Raw genomic sequence first — 15,145 nt, forward strand, 5'->3', positions numbered from 1 at the left:
ACTCATAGTCCTGGTCATAGAAAGAAACAAGGTTAGTCAGGCAGGATCAACCTGCTATGAACCTGTGCTGGTTGCCCTTCAGCATAATATTACCCACTGGACTCCTACAAATGTGATCCTTGATAACATTTTCAATGATTTTCCAAGGAGAGGTAAGACTAACCAGCCTATAATTATTCGGATCCTCCTTCCTCCCCTTCTTGAAAATAGGGACCACCTTGACCCTTTTCCAGTCCTCTGGGACTTCACCTGAGTACCACAAGTGCTCAGATGTGCCAGTAGCTCTGCTATGACACTGGCTAATTTGACATGCAACAATCCCTCACTGGAGAAGTGGGTAGCCATTGCAGTCATAAAGCTGGCCACCCTAGTAGTTACCACAACATCACCAACCAGTTTGCCATGGGCAGAGAGGCTGTTCATGGCCAGAGAAGCTATCCAGGAGGTGTGTCTGGTCATGCAGGACATACTGGCAAACTGTGTCATCCACCTCATCAATTCCTGTCCCTTGGCAGCCTGGGTATTGCATCCTCCAACCGGACCTTGACCCCCATCCCCATTACTGTAAGGTAGAAACAGCAGCAAGCAGATCCCCAGGTGGAGAAGGCTACTTGTTATGAGCTTATGTACATGCCACAGTTTTTGCCCTTTCATACACTGCAACTGCGGGTCTGTTTGCACTAGCGGGATTTCCCACTGCTTTAAAAGTCTTAGTTGTGCATTAAACTAAAACTCCTCAGACATAATTTAGTTTGGCTCACCGGGAATTAAAGCATTGTGTCCATGGATTCATTGTGTGCAAACACAAAGGCAGTCAAAGACATGTAATGAGCCTCTTTGTCCACCAGATGATGCTGCAACTTTTTGTAGTTCACCCCTTTAAATTACTTTCACTTTTGAATTGCTTGTGTGGCTTTTTCTTTTTTCTTTTTTGCCAGCTCCTTTCTTCCACTGCTGCATGGCAGGGCACAGGCACAGGTGGGTGGGGGGCCCTAGGCCATTGGACCATCCCACACTGGACCATCCCACTCTCCTGAGACACTGGCCAAGGACCCAGTTTAATTCATTTGAAAACCCAGTATGTGGAAGCACAGGTGTGATGCTTCAAGGCTTAATTCATTTGAAAACCTAGTGTGTGTAAACACATGTGACACTCCAAAATAATCACACTTAAATTTTATAAACCTATTTAATTTAATGAGGATTAAAACCCATGGTGTATACAGGCACTCTTAGAGGCTATGAGTGCCTACTGCAGAGCTAGCTGCTCTGCAATAATACCAGAGGTCAAAGCCTGCTTGGGCAAGCAGAGTGCCTATTGCAGAGAGCTCTGCAACAGTAAAATAGGGTAGAGCCCTGTTTGAGCAACAGGGACATTGCTACAGCTGCTAGGCTAGCAGCTGTTGGTTGCTTTGGACACTAGCCAGCAAGCCCAATTATAAATAGCGGTGGGTGACTGGGGAGCCACATGACTAGAAGGGTTAAGGCATAAGAGGCACATAAGCCCAGGGCCTGAGCCAGGGCAGTCAGTTTGGCCCTACAAGCCACAAGAGGAAGAGCACTGAAGCAAGCAGGCTGTGGCTGAGCTAATGCTTGGGATACTACTATGCCTGGGAACAGCAAATAGGGACCTTAGAGCTTGCAGGGAGCTGGGAACCAGGACAAGTAGGAGGTTTTGTTATACAGCCAATGTTCTGAGCGTCTTAGATATGGACAGAGCGCTTGTGCTTCTTCTTTGAGTTTTAACAATGGTTTGGGTTGGGACTATTAGGGGTGGTACAGAGGTCCCACTGGTGCCCAAAGGGCACGTGACTGTTTTGAACCAATCCAGGGGCCAGGCTTGAGGCACTGACAAGTGGCAGCCAGTAAGGGTTGAAGCCTAAGCCAGCTGAGGTCATAACTCGAGAGTGCAAGACCTGGGGCCAGGGAGCCTAGTGCCCAAGAGGGGCAGAGACGGGGCCAGAGGACCTGATGCCCAGAAAAGAGAGAGACAAGGCCAGGGGCCCAGTGCCTGAGAAGGGCTGAGACAGGGCCAGGGGCCCACAGTCCTCAAAGGGCAAGACCAGAGCACTCAAGAGTGAGACCAGAGCCCTAGAGGGACAAGACCAGAGCCAGGGGCACACAGCCCTTAGTGGGGCAAGACTAGGGCGAGAGACCCAAAGCTGAGAATGTTGGAACAAGAGATGGCACCCAATAAGCTAAAATCCAGGACAGTGGGCCAAGGCAAAGGGGTCAGCAAGAGCAAAGGGGCAGAGGATGAAGGCCAAAGCCCCAACAAGGGAATGTGATGGAACAGTAATACCTGGGTACCTTAGGAGCCAGAGCAGGGAAGGAGTCATAAGACCACCAGAAAGTGCTATGGTCATCCCTGGGGCTCAGTTCTGCTATACATCTATTTAGACAAGCCCACCCAAGATGGGAAAAGAAAGGAAAGAGAAAACTAAGGAAAATTTATTTCTCATTGCTTTACTCCTTTGCTATATGCAGGATATATTTATATAAATTGGTCTGTCATGAACCAGTACATGTTAGTCATTGAAGCTAGCTCAGTTTCCCAGTTTAGAATGATATCTAATTGGTATATACTCCCACTGTCTTAGCTTGTCATGCTGGTTATTGTAATCATATTATGAAATTGAATTACCACTAATACTGGTTTATCTTAGAGTAAAAAAAAGGAATGCAGTGAAAGAGAGAAAAAATACAGTGAGAATGAATGCAGACAAACTCTTTGGGTAGAGATGATATCTTTTATTAGACCAACTAAATAGTTGCCAAAAAAAAAAAAAAAAAAAAAAAAAAAAGTTTTTTTTTTTGCAAGCTTTTGGACACACACTTCCTTCTTCAGGCAAAAAAAAAAAAAAAAAAAAAGGAAATTGAAAATGGTGAGATAAATTAAAGAAGGTCGAAAATCTCTCAAGTAGGAAAAAAGCCAGTCTTTCAAAAGCTGTTCTGGAAGAATGCAGGGGTCGCAGGGACAAAAGCAGGCTGTTTACCTGGAGGTATCAGAATTTCAACAACCTGGACTAAATATTAACATTGACTTTATGCCCGTTCCACCTACCCCACAGCCTGTTTGCTCTGTGATACCTCCAGGAAAACAGCCTGCATTTGTTCCTGCAACCCCTCTTCATTTGCATTCTTGCAGAGCAGATTTCCAAAGACTACCATTTTTCCTACCTGAGAGATTTCTGACCATCTTTAATTCCCCTCACCATTTTTAATTTCCCATTTTTGCCTGAAAAAGGATGTGCGTGTCTGAAAGTTTGCAAAGAACAACTTTTTTGCAACTACTTAGTTGGTCTAATAAAATATATCGCCTCTACCCAAAACATTTGTCTGCCTTTGTGCTTAGACCAACACTGCTACGGACTAGAACAGTAAGAATGAATGGCATACAACTGAAAGAAAAAGTTCTAAAGTTTATATCCAGAGGTTGCTTAGAGTTCAGCTGAACAAATACCAATAATTTTTAATCATCAGAGTCTATCAGATGTATACACCCCCCCCCAATCAGGGACATATCAGAGAATTCACCCACTATTCAGAAGAAAAGGTACTCTGCTGGGTAAATTGCTTAGATTCCATAATACAAAAGTCTCTAAAATCATAAAGATGCCCCTTCTGCTTCTGTCTCATAAATGTCCAGAAGTGAAACAATCAACCACAACTATTTCAATCATTTTCACTTCTCCTAACATACAGCCAGAATTGGGCATCGTTGTTCACATCAATAAGCCTATTTATACAAATAGTCTCATAGAATCATTGCTTGAATTAGAGCTTAACAGTTTAAGGAGAAAGGCTCCACAACCTATTGAAGGAATTTCCTTCTGCTGCAAGAAACAGCTCTCTTACCATTCTGTCAACTTGGAAACTCCATAAGAGTCTTTAGAAAAAGACCTTTTTCACATCATATTTCAGCCTAACCAAGCTCACTTCGTGCAGTTGGTTTTTAAACTGATGGGTTTTGGGTTTTTTTAAATCAGCATTTGAATGCAACATACTGCTTACATCAAGACAAATTCTTGTCCTATTTTAGTATGCTTCAAAAAGGCTCTCTCTAGAATTAAACCCCACAAATTACAGGCATTGCCAAAATATGTTCCCTTGAACAAATAAAATCTCTTCACATGGAATATTTTATAATTTTACTACTTAGATTTACTATTAATACATATTTACAAGGTACCCTGTACCATGATACATATACTGTCATAAGGCATAGAAGTATTTCAAAACTTTGAAATAATGTTATTATTTTATTTAATAATTGACTATTTTACAGTAGAATTCTTGATAACTGAGAACATTGAGCCTGAAAATAACCTCTAAAACCAAATTAATAGATGAAGTTTCCCACTATGAGATTGGCAAGATATTATAAAATTTATTCTAGTAACAATGTATTTCATGTTATTCTTTCTTCTATCTCCCTGTGATATCTTATACTAAATTATACAACCAGACTAAGGAAAAAATAGTCTCCTCAGTTAAATGTATGTTAGAAAAATATCTGCAAGGATTTTTCCCATGAGAACATGTTTACAGAAGAGGTGGGCAATTATTTTGGCTGGAGGGCTGCTTAATGAGTTTTGGTGAGATGTTGAGGGCCACAAGGGCAGCCCCACCCTTTCATAGGTGCCTTGCCCCCTGGTCACCACTTTGGGACTAGAAGTCCCACCCCTAATCCCTGACTTTTGCCACCAGAAGTTCCTCTCCTTGCCCCCAGAAGTACTCCTTTTGAGAAGAGTGTTGCCATCTTGAAACTAGAGAAAAACCAAATCATATACTAAAAGTCAAACACCTCTTATAACATATGTTAATTTTATTACAAAAAAATATTTTTGTCATGATTTGTATTTGCATAGTTTATACAGAAATGATTGCATAGTATCTCAAAAATAAAGTCTTACTCTTGCACATTGTGTGTCGGGGTGTGGGTAGGGGGGGATGTGTGTATGGTGGGGTGTAGGGTGTGGGGGGGTTGTGAAGGGGTGTGGCTGTGTGGTGTGAGGGCATAGGGTATGTTGGTGGGCTGTATATGTGGAGGGGTTGTGGGGGTAGGATGTAGGTGTGTGGGGTTTGTGGGTATGGGGGATTTGGGACCCCTACATACTCCCCCACATGGCGCACAGCCCCCACTGCTGACAGCAGCAGCAGTAGGCGGTGGGCCCTCAGGGTGCTGATGGCCCCGTACAGGTGCTGCCATCTGGCAGCACACAGCTCCAGCCAGCGCTGCACATGGTGGCAAGGAGCACAGCCAGGCTGATCACCTCTATTACATGGGACTCCCTGTGGTGCACATGCAGCTCCCAGCACTCGCACACCAACAGGGGAAGCAGTACACGATGGACCCAGATACATTCCCTGCCACCTGCCATGCAGGTCCCAGAACTTCACTGGAAATGGAGGGGAGCCCCACCCCTGCCCCCAGCAGAGTCCTGGCACCTGCATAGCAGGGTGCAGGGGAAGGCAGCTAACTCCATCACACAGGGCTTCCCCCTCTGGTGCATGAGTGCTGGGAGCTGAAAGTGCACCACGGGGAACCCTGCATGATAAAGGTGGCTGGCTTGGTTGTGCTCCATGCCACCACATTCAGCACTGGCCTGAGCCATGCACTGCCCAGTGGCAATGCCTGTGTGGGCCACCAGCTCCCTGAAGGCCTGCCACCTACTGCTCCTGCTGCCCCAAGTGGCCAGGGCTGTGCACTATGAAAGGGAGTGTGTGGAGGCACACCCACCCACCTGTGAGGCACACCCACCCACCCTCCCTCATACCCACACCCTGCCCACCCAAGCTCTGTAATTCCACCACCCCCCTACACCCCAGCTAGTCCCAGCCCCAGCTCCAGGCTCTGTGCTCCTACCCAGCTGCATCTCCCCTCTGCCCCTGCTGCTTCCCTACCTGCTGCCTGAAATGAGTGCTGTGACAGGGAGACAAGGAGGATCTGCTGGACACTGGGGAAGCTGAACAGATCTCCTGGTGACTGCAACAGTGGTGGCAGCAGCAGCAGCACCTGGAAGCTGCATGCTGGCTGGGTCAGGGTCTTCCACACACAAGGATGGAAGTGAGGCATGCAGGCTGGGTGGCATACAATTAGTTAGTGGGTGCCCACAGGCTGAATGAAATTATCTGGTGGGCCGGATCCATCCTGCAGGCCATATTTTGCCCACCCCCGGTTTACAGGGTGGCCTAGATCTGAACCAGTCTCCCAAAACTGACCTCCCTATCAATTCTATAAACCATTTAGTTCCCTTTTTCTGATTTTTCTAAAAAGCTACATATCACCTTACTCTGCCATTTTCATTGCTGTGTAATATGAGGCATTGACTTGCCTAATAGATCTGACATATCAAGAGCAGGAAGAAACTCACAATTACCTGTATAATGGAAGCACAGACAATACTTACGTATTTGAATCCTTAAAGCAAAATTATATTACTCTAAAACTCATTTGCCCAGGAATGAGCCTCAATTAATGTGGGTCACAGTGACCTAAAACATAATTAGGGCACAACATTTTATTAGCTGCTAAATCAGAGCATCTCCATTTTTCTCATTCTTCCTCAGGTTTATGTTATTTACTCTGTCTCTATATGCTCCACACTCAGCATGCAGGCTGCCTACTCTCCAAAACGCTCTGTGTCCTAACCATTGAACCTCTGCTCCAAACACTACAGCAGCACCTGACAAGCCTGGCCCTTCCACTGGCCATAGCCCCAGCCACTGATCATGTCCAAGTTCTCGACACCCATTCCAAGATGACCTGGAAGCTGAGCCTAGTGGAAGCAACACCAGAGCAAGCCCACCCAATCTGGAACACCTGGTACAAGCTACCCATTCCCAAGTGGACTGGTGACCCATTCCCAAGCAGATCCAGTGGGGGCTGCGGTATAAGGCCCTGGCCAAAGGCACCTTTTCCCACCGCTTACACCTGGCAAATGGCCTCAGGCTGCCCTTTCTGCATGAAAAAGAAGAATCTTTCCACACTTTCCTGGAGTGTGGTCACTCTTTAGTGCTCTTAGCACCCTCTTTGGCACACTGGTCTTGGACTTCTCTGAAACCATGTAAATCTTCTCTTATCCCATACCAAGCAGCCAAGGCAGTGTGATCTGCCTGGCAGATTTCCTGCTGGGTCAGGCAAAAATGGTGACCCTAAAAAGCTACAGAAACAATCTCACAGGGACCAGCTCAAATTGTCCTCCTCCTCTTTCACTTCTTGGTCTGGGTGTATGTATCCTTCAGTTTTAACACTAACTTGCAACAAAATGTGAACTAGTTTCTGTAATGCTGGGTCATTGAGGGGGCACTCTACAAGCTGTGTAACTAGTCTTAAATGTGTAACCCCATGATGGGCTTCTTTGGGAAACGAGGAGGTTTCAGTCTCTGGTGATATATGTGGGGGGGTCCCACACCACCAGGAGCCCCACCAAGCCACCCACTCCCAACAGGGTGCAGTTTTAGGTCATGCCCAGGACTAAGGGCCTCTGCTCTCACCTCTAGATGTTCCATGCAGCTCAGCCAGGTGATGTTTCTATCTGGGCTGGCAGCAGTAAACAGCAACCTTTATATAGCTAGTGTTTGCAAAATGGCTGCCCTCATCTGGCACCTGGTACCTGCCTGTCTCTGTCCTTAGAGTGGCAGGCATCCAAAGGTGCCCTGCCACACTCCCTAACCTGAATAATTAATACCATCTCAGATTATTAAACTGAAGTAATCTTTTCAATCTTGTGTCTAGTTTATGGTAGCAGGCTGGTCTGCTACCATTTTCTGATTGCCCTTTTAATTTTCTGGTACATTTTCATTATCAGAATGCTGCACTGTTTCAGTAGCAAACACAGTAGGACAACACATACCCAAATAAAGGGTGTCCATTATATATTACTGCATTGTAACAAGTCAATAAAATATTTACACAGAGTAATAAAACTCTACATTAAAGTACAATGAAAATGCTTTTCACAAGATAATGTGATGCTTTTCCAGTAAACCTCCCCAAAAAGTTGATGCATAGTAAAATATTAGACTGAAAATCATCTTTTTTGTGATTTGTTTAAAAGAAAATAGAAGACACTGGGAATCATCCCATTGACTTCAACAGATTTTGGAGTGTTTCATTACAGAGATAGCTGGAAAATTTTAATCAAAAGTTGAAAATCATACTAGAAAAAAATCAGACTAAGATTTTTTTTCTCATTTCTAATTATTTCTAAGCTTCCCTCTTTTTTGTCCTAAAGTTTATTCTTCCCTTAATTTAGTATGCAAGACCATGTTTCATTTTTAATAATGTAATAATTTAAACTTTGAATATGATGGATAACAAATTTATACCAAAGCTGCTGTAGAATGTGATTTTCTATATAAATGAATATACTGGTTCTAAGGTTTTTGTTTTGTTTCATTTTTCTTTTCTTCTTTTCTTTTCTGATGCCCAGGACAGGACACACAAGAAGAGAGATAACAGATGCATTCTATAAGAACTTGGTAAGACAACTTTAATTATGTGGACTTCAAGTCAGGCTTGACCATACTAACCAAAGGACTCTGTCTACTGCATTTCAGTTGACAACTATATGCCAGCTTTAGGTAGAGGGGAGGCTGCCTCTGTTACTACAGTTCTTTCTGCTTATGTTTCTTCCTGTCAAGGGCAAGTCCCCAACAGGAATCAAGCTATTTTGGACTTGCTCAAGAGACCACAGTGAAGAATAGGAGTGATATAATTTAGGGGCCCAAACCTAAAGCTGAAAGAATTATGGGGCTTGCCCTTTTAAAGAAACTAAAAATAAATTAAATAATTTCTTAATGTTACTTCTCTGTACAAGCAATTGCTGTAGTTCCACAGAAATATTGTTCTCTCATAAAATGGAGAGATGATTGTATAGTTCATATGGTATGAATTGGAGAGATTTGGTTTGTCTTCTGAGTGCTACTACACTCAAATTCCTGCCTCCTGAAGCAGCCTTATTTGACTGAAGCCATTGCAATCAAGCATTCTTTAACCAAAGCCATTTAAATAGAGCCAGCTGTCTGTATAACTGCATTTTTCCAAGCCTCTCATTTAAGTTATTTCTGCCTGAAATTGTACTTCATTCCAAAGCTAAGGTACTTCACTTTGTTCCTGCACTTTTGGCTTCAACAGTGCTTTAGGTGGAACAGCAAACAAACTTAGAAATGTATTGTGGATGCACATTTCCTATGTTATGGTCTCTAATTTAAAAACTAGTTTAAGTAACTTGCTTCAAACTCATGTTAGATCAACAAAATCTACAAAACAGTCTTTCCTTTTACTTTAGGTTTTTTTGTGAACTGTGGATATAAAATTTCAGTCTGAATATACAGAACACATGAAGATAGCTACACTTTTTAAAAATGTATTTTATTTCTGGGGGCAGGAGGGAAAGTGATTTTTTTCCCCAAGATTAAAAATATTCTTTTGTTCTAGAATATTGTGTTAAAAATTGATTGGAGAAAATGAACATCTGAAAAAAAAATTAGAAAAGGAAGCAGTCAGTTTTAAATATACCAATGGATGTCATGTGAATTTTTATCAAAAATGAAATTTCTTCTTTTTGCTTAAACATGCTTTCTATTAGCAAATATCCTGCATCATCCAACATCGTTTTTCTTCTAAGAATACCCAAGACACCCATGCAGTAGGGCTGTGTGAAGCTTTAGTCGCTGATTTGATTCAGAGGAGATTCGGCCCAATTCGGCAGCCGTATCTCTGAATCCAAATCAAATCAGGAAACCTATTAATCTCTCCGAGTTAAATCAGAAGCCTCTGATGCAATTTGGAGAGGCTTGATAATTCCAATATAGACATATCTTTGTGTGTTTTTTCTACATACCTCAAGGTACCAGGTGGCTCGTGAACACTGAGATGGTGGGGTGGATGGAGCGTCCCATGGGAGTGAGGCGGTAGTCCCCAGTGCACTTGGCAGTGGACCCAGAAGTGGATCAGAAGCACTTCTGATCCACTTCCAGGTCTGCTGCAGAGTGCACAGGGGACCCTGGCTCAGCGACTGGTGCCTCCTGAGCCTGGGAGGGCACCCAGGGTCCCCCCACAGCTGATCACCGATCTGGGAGGACACGGGCCCTACCCTGCACTCCTGTGGGATGATCCATCTGCCCCAGCATCTCAGTGTTCACGAGCGTACCTCAAGGTATGTAGAAAAAACATATAAACCTGTGTCTATGGTCAAATTGCTGATTCTCTGAATCAGAATTGAATCTTCAGATTCGGCCAAATCAAATCAGGACAGTGATCCAAATCAGCGAATCAAATAACTGTCCCCTGAATTAAACCGAATCTGAATTGAATATGGCCTGCTTTGCACACCCCTACTATGCAGTAGTAGCCTTTCCTTTGTAATAACTAACTGTATTATATTTGTGTTTTAGGAAGTGTTCCAACAAAATCACTTCATATTCCCTAATTAACACTCAGGTGACTTCAGTTAAATAGCAGTCAAAGCTTTTAGTTCCAGCCATTATTCTAGATGTAGGCAAAGTGTAAAGAGAAAGGGGTCTATCATTTCACTGACCTTCTCAGCAGCTGGGTAAGCTTTCATCAATGTTCTCATTAGTAACATCTGACTGATTGACAAGGTTACCCCAAATAGAGGAACAGAAACCAAACAATTTGCATATTATATTAATGATATTCATAAATCACCATTTGGTGTTCCTAGGAGAGGTATCAGAATGATATTTGGTTGCTTTTGTATTCATATGTTGTTAAAATACAAGTGCAATGATGTAGCCCTAATATATGTTAGGGATACAACTTATTTATTTTAATATACATTTTTGCAAAGCATGCATCTCAAGCTTTCACCGCTTTGCCATGTCTGAAAAGTACAGTCACAGAACAAATTAAACAGCTTGTCTACAAATCAACACAGAAAAGAACCAATTATGGAGAAAATAGGTTTGAACACCATTCCAGGTTGACCACAAATGTCAACCTTTCCCAAAAACGTAAGTCAGAGACCCATAACATATGGCCCAGGGACTTCATGCAGCCAGCCAGGGCAATACTAGCACTCCACTGTAATTCTTTATTAAGCTGTTGTATTACACAGCATAGCAGTTTGTTGATCTTTGCGTGCCCTTGCCTGTGCAGTCTAGTTTTTGCAATAAAGTGACCCTCAAGTAAGTTTGAGTTATACACCCCTCATGTACGTAAATAGATTGGGCCTGCAACATGGCCTGAAAGTCAACCTGTTTGGTCCATTTTGGACTGAAGTATGTCACAAACAGAGGCAGTAATAAAACAATACTTTCTGCAAAAAAAGGTTCAGAGGGGAAAAAAGCCATTTTAATTACAACTTTCATATTACCTCTGCTGTTCTGTTCAATGTATTGTTGTACTAGGGCTAAGGCTTACATATTCCCAATCCCTTTCTTCTTACCAAGGGGCATAATAACCAAAAATAAGCTGGTCTGCCCACCAACCTTTCCTGCAATTCTACTGCAATACCAGCAGAAAGCACAAGCCTATAAATGGACTTCTAATAATCACCTTTGCCCCCTTTTTCAAATTGGGGGTGAGGGGCCAGATCTTTCCTAAAGTCAGTGAAAGCTTTAAAGGCAGTTTGTTTTCTTTACACACGAGTGGTTTCAGGCTCCTAGCTCAAGCACTTCTGTGGGCAAGCTTCCTTTGCTTGCATAAAGTGCACAATGAGAAAAAAGTGTCAAATAAAAAGAATACATTTTCCATGACATTTTTTTTTTAAAAGCTCAACTCAACTCTATTAGGAGTAAGAAGTGAGTGTTTCTACCTCAACTGAGTCTGGACAAGAATGCAAGAAAAGAGGCAAAGCCAGCCATGATTACTTAAAGATCATCAATATTTACTAGAAACAAAATATGGCAAATGTATAACAACTTTTATCCTCAGTTTTATTCAACTAGATAAAACATAAACAAAAATGTCACACTTCTAATGTGCTACAGTGTCCAGATTGTAATGCATTCTGCACTGCAACATAAGGAGAACACATATGGTTATAGCACATGGAAGATGGTCTTTTCTATATTTAGGCTACACATTCATATGGCTGCAGTAATATTACTTGGTAAAGAATATTGACTCCTTTCCGCAAGTACCTAGCAAGCTCCTTGGGGGGAAAAGGTCTTTATATATTGATCCTACTGAAGAGAATTCATTAAAAAAGCCTAGGTCTGAAAGAAAAGTAATTTCTTGATGAAAGTAGGCTTAAGCTCCCCATCCCCCACTAGCAAGGAGCTCCCAGCACCAGCTCAGTGACCCTGGAGCTGGCACACGGAGATCCTTATCTCCCAGCACCAGCTCCATGGATGCAGAGTCAGGGCTGGGAGATCCTTATCTCCCAGAAGCAGTCCCACAGCCATGGCGCTCGCACTAAGTGCTGGCCTCATGATTACTGATCCACTGCTGGTTGACAAGGATCTCTAGCCCCTGCTTTGCCCCTGCTCTTGATCTCAGAGCAGGGGGCTTAGAGTGCTCTGCTGTGAAGCAAGGGAACATCGTCCCTGTCCAGGCTCCAGTAGCAGAACCCACCCTAGCAGCAGTCAGCTCCTGGGAGCAAGGAGCAATCTCCTGCATCCTCACAGCCAGCTGACCAGAAGCAGATTTGCTTCCAGTCAGACATCTACATGAGTACTACACAGCTAGTAATCACAAGTAAATTTGATATTTGCATCTGCAGGTAGCAAGTTTACTCATGATTAGCAAGGTTTACTGTGCAGTAAAGCTTCTCATGTAGACACACCCAGTCACATTTTGTTGGCTCATTTGAGATGTACTTAAAATGTTTAAAGGTGGTCTTTCCAACCTTTAACACTTGGAATACTATGCAAAGTTCAACCTTTCTAAATGCCCTACTCAGAAAAGATAAATACACAAATACGAAAACTGAATAAAGCCCTAAGGATATGATATCTTACATTTACTACCTATGAAACTTGGGGCCAATTGCATGGCAGTTCAGCTTGTCACTTATAAGTACTACCGTAATGTTCAATAGCTGCACTTTTAACAATCCATTGGTATCTAATTAGCAAAATAACTGTCTTCGTAAATCTAAATTATTATTTTGTAGGTAGCTATGTTAAGGTTATTTCAAATGCTAGAAATAGTAATTGACATTAAATATGTGTATTGATATCTTGCTGATTATACCTATCTTTTTATATGCCAATTAAGTTCCTAAAAACAAGTGGGTAGCTTTTTTATAAATTAGAAAATAAAACAAAGCATTAAAAAGCAACTTTCACATTACACTGAATATTTCATCTTAATTGTACACCAACAAGTTTTACCTCCACCTCTCAGCAACTGCCTCTCTGCGGTGCACCTCCACATGCAATTAGTACGTAGCAATAAACTCCAGGGCAGTTTGCACTGGACTTTATTGCTCCCAAGTGCAATGTTCACATGCGCACCCAGGACCACAGCACATAAAGCCAGGGCAGAGCAGTCCTAACTGGCAAGGGGCCTGGAGGATCAGACTGCCAGCCTAGGGCTGTCCTGCCCTGGCTCAACATGCTATGAAGAGGCTAGATGGGGCATGACGGTACACCACGGTGGGGCTAGCTGGCAGGCAGCCCCTACACTGTAGCGCCCTCATGCCCCAACCAGCCCCAGGTACCGTCTACATGTGTGTTTTGGCAGATAACTACTCTGCTATAGGATAGTACTTATCCTGAACAGTACTATCCTACAGTAGAGTTAATTAATTGACTGTATCCTAATACAGGTGCCTGTGAAGTTGGTGATGCTTTACCGAGAAGCTAATTAGTAAGCTCCTCAGTAAAGCGCACATGTAGATGTACCCTGTAAACCTTACAGTGGCTGCAATAATCGTGTTTTATGTTAAACTTGCAAAAATTGCAGATTTCTTTTTAAGACTATTAGCCTTATTTAAATCTGCAAACACTTCTACTTTTGTTTGCTTTATAGGATTCCTTAACATGTATAAATTTTGTTCAGAAAGGCAGAAAATGTTCCAACTCATTCATTTTAACATGCAATTCTTACTGTACAGAATGTGGAGTTGCCTACTGTACTGTTCTATAAAGAAGAGCACAATGGGACAAGACCTATGAAAGCAAGTAGGGGGCTTTGACTGACTGTATTCAAACTAGAGGCCCCATACTGCATCCATAATGTATGCTCCTATATTCAAATATCTGCTTGGACATGCAAGTCTTTATTAGTGTTTACCTATTTTGCAAACATAAATGATATGATATATTTATACAATATTGATCATAATTCTGTAACATAGGAACCAATCAAAGTTTTAAAAAAGGGCCTCACCGAGAGTTGTCCAATTAAAGAACCTGGTTGCTATAATTTAGGTAGACAAGTATTAAGTTCTGTACCTTTCTTTTTCCATACAAGAGGCAAGGGACCTGTTTTTCTCATAACTATCAGAGCAGTCCTGCACTGTATACAAAGTGGCCTACATCCTAACCAAAGTTTGACCCAAGCCAAATTAAAAAAAAAAAAAAAATAGATTCAATTTACCAGATTTTTATTTTATGGAGAACTGTGCATTTCTTAGCACAGAATCTTTCTCTATTACTGTTTTATAGGCTGATTAAGGGCAAAATGTATCTCTTACTAATAAAATATGGTGCATTTCAGATACAAAATGTAGCCTACGTTGCATGGAGTACATCTCAATACTCATACTAACACGCAAAGGTATTAACATGTGAGAGGAAGGAAATGAATCAGGTTCATTTTGAGCATGCTGAAGAATTCATTGTCACCTGTCCCTTAGCAGTAGTCAGAGGGCAGCTATTTTGACTGCAGAGAATCACAGTTCTAACATAGGAGTCTTGTTATCCACAATCTGAAAAGATGGTATTATGTTAGTCTGCAATGTACTCATATAATGCTTTTCCACAAGAAACATGAATGACAGGCATGGAATTCACTTCTGCCCTTACTAGTGGCACAGCTTTTCTGAAGCCACTGTTTCAGTCTAAGTTCTAAAAGAGAATCTACAGCTGTCTTGCCCACACCTTTTCTAAAAGCATCTGGTTACTGCATCTTAACAAGCGTAAGTATGCATAGATTCATAGATGCTAGGGTCGGAAGGGACCTCAATAGATCATCGAGTCCGACCCCCTGCATAGGCAGGAAAGA

The 15,145-nt window shown here is 42.4% G+C and overlaps 1 long non-coding RNA gene across 2 annotated transcripts in view; it reads right to left on the reverse strand.

The window, feature by feature from the left end:
* LOC112551281 overlaps window positions 1-15,145 on the reverse strand; it is a 190,577-nt gene that overhangs the window by 124,208 nt on the left and 51,224 nt on the right. The window lies entirely within an intron of this gene.

Source organism: Alligator sinensis, unplaced genomic scaffold, assembly GCF_000455745.1.
Source record: "Alligator sinensis unplaced genomic scaffold, ASM45574v1 scaffold1213_1, whole genome shotgun sequence".
Lineage (NCBI taxonomy): Eukaryota > Metazoa > Chordata > Crocodylia > Alligatoridae > Alligator > Alligator sinensis.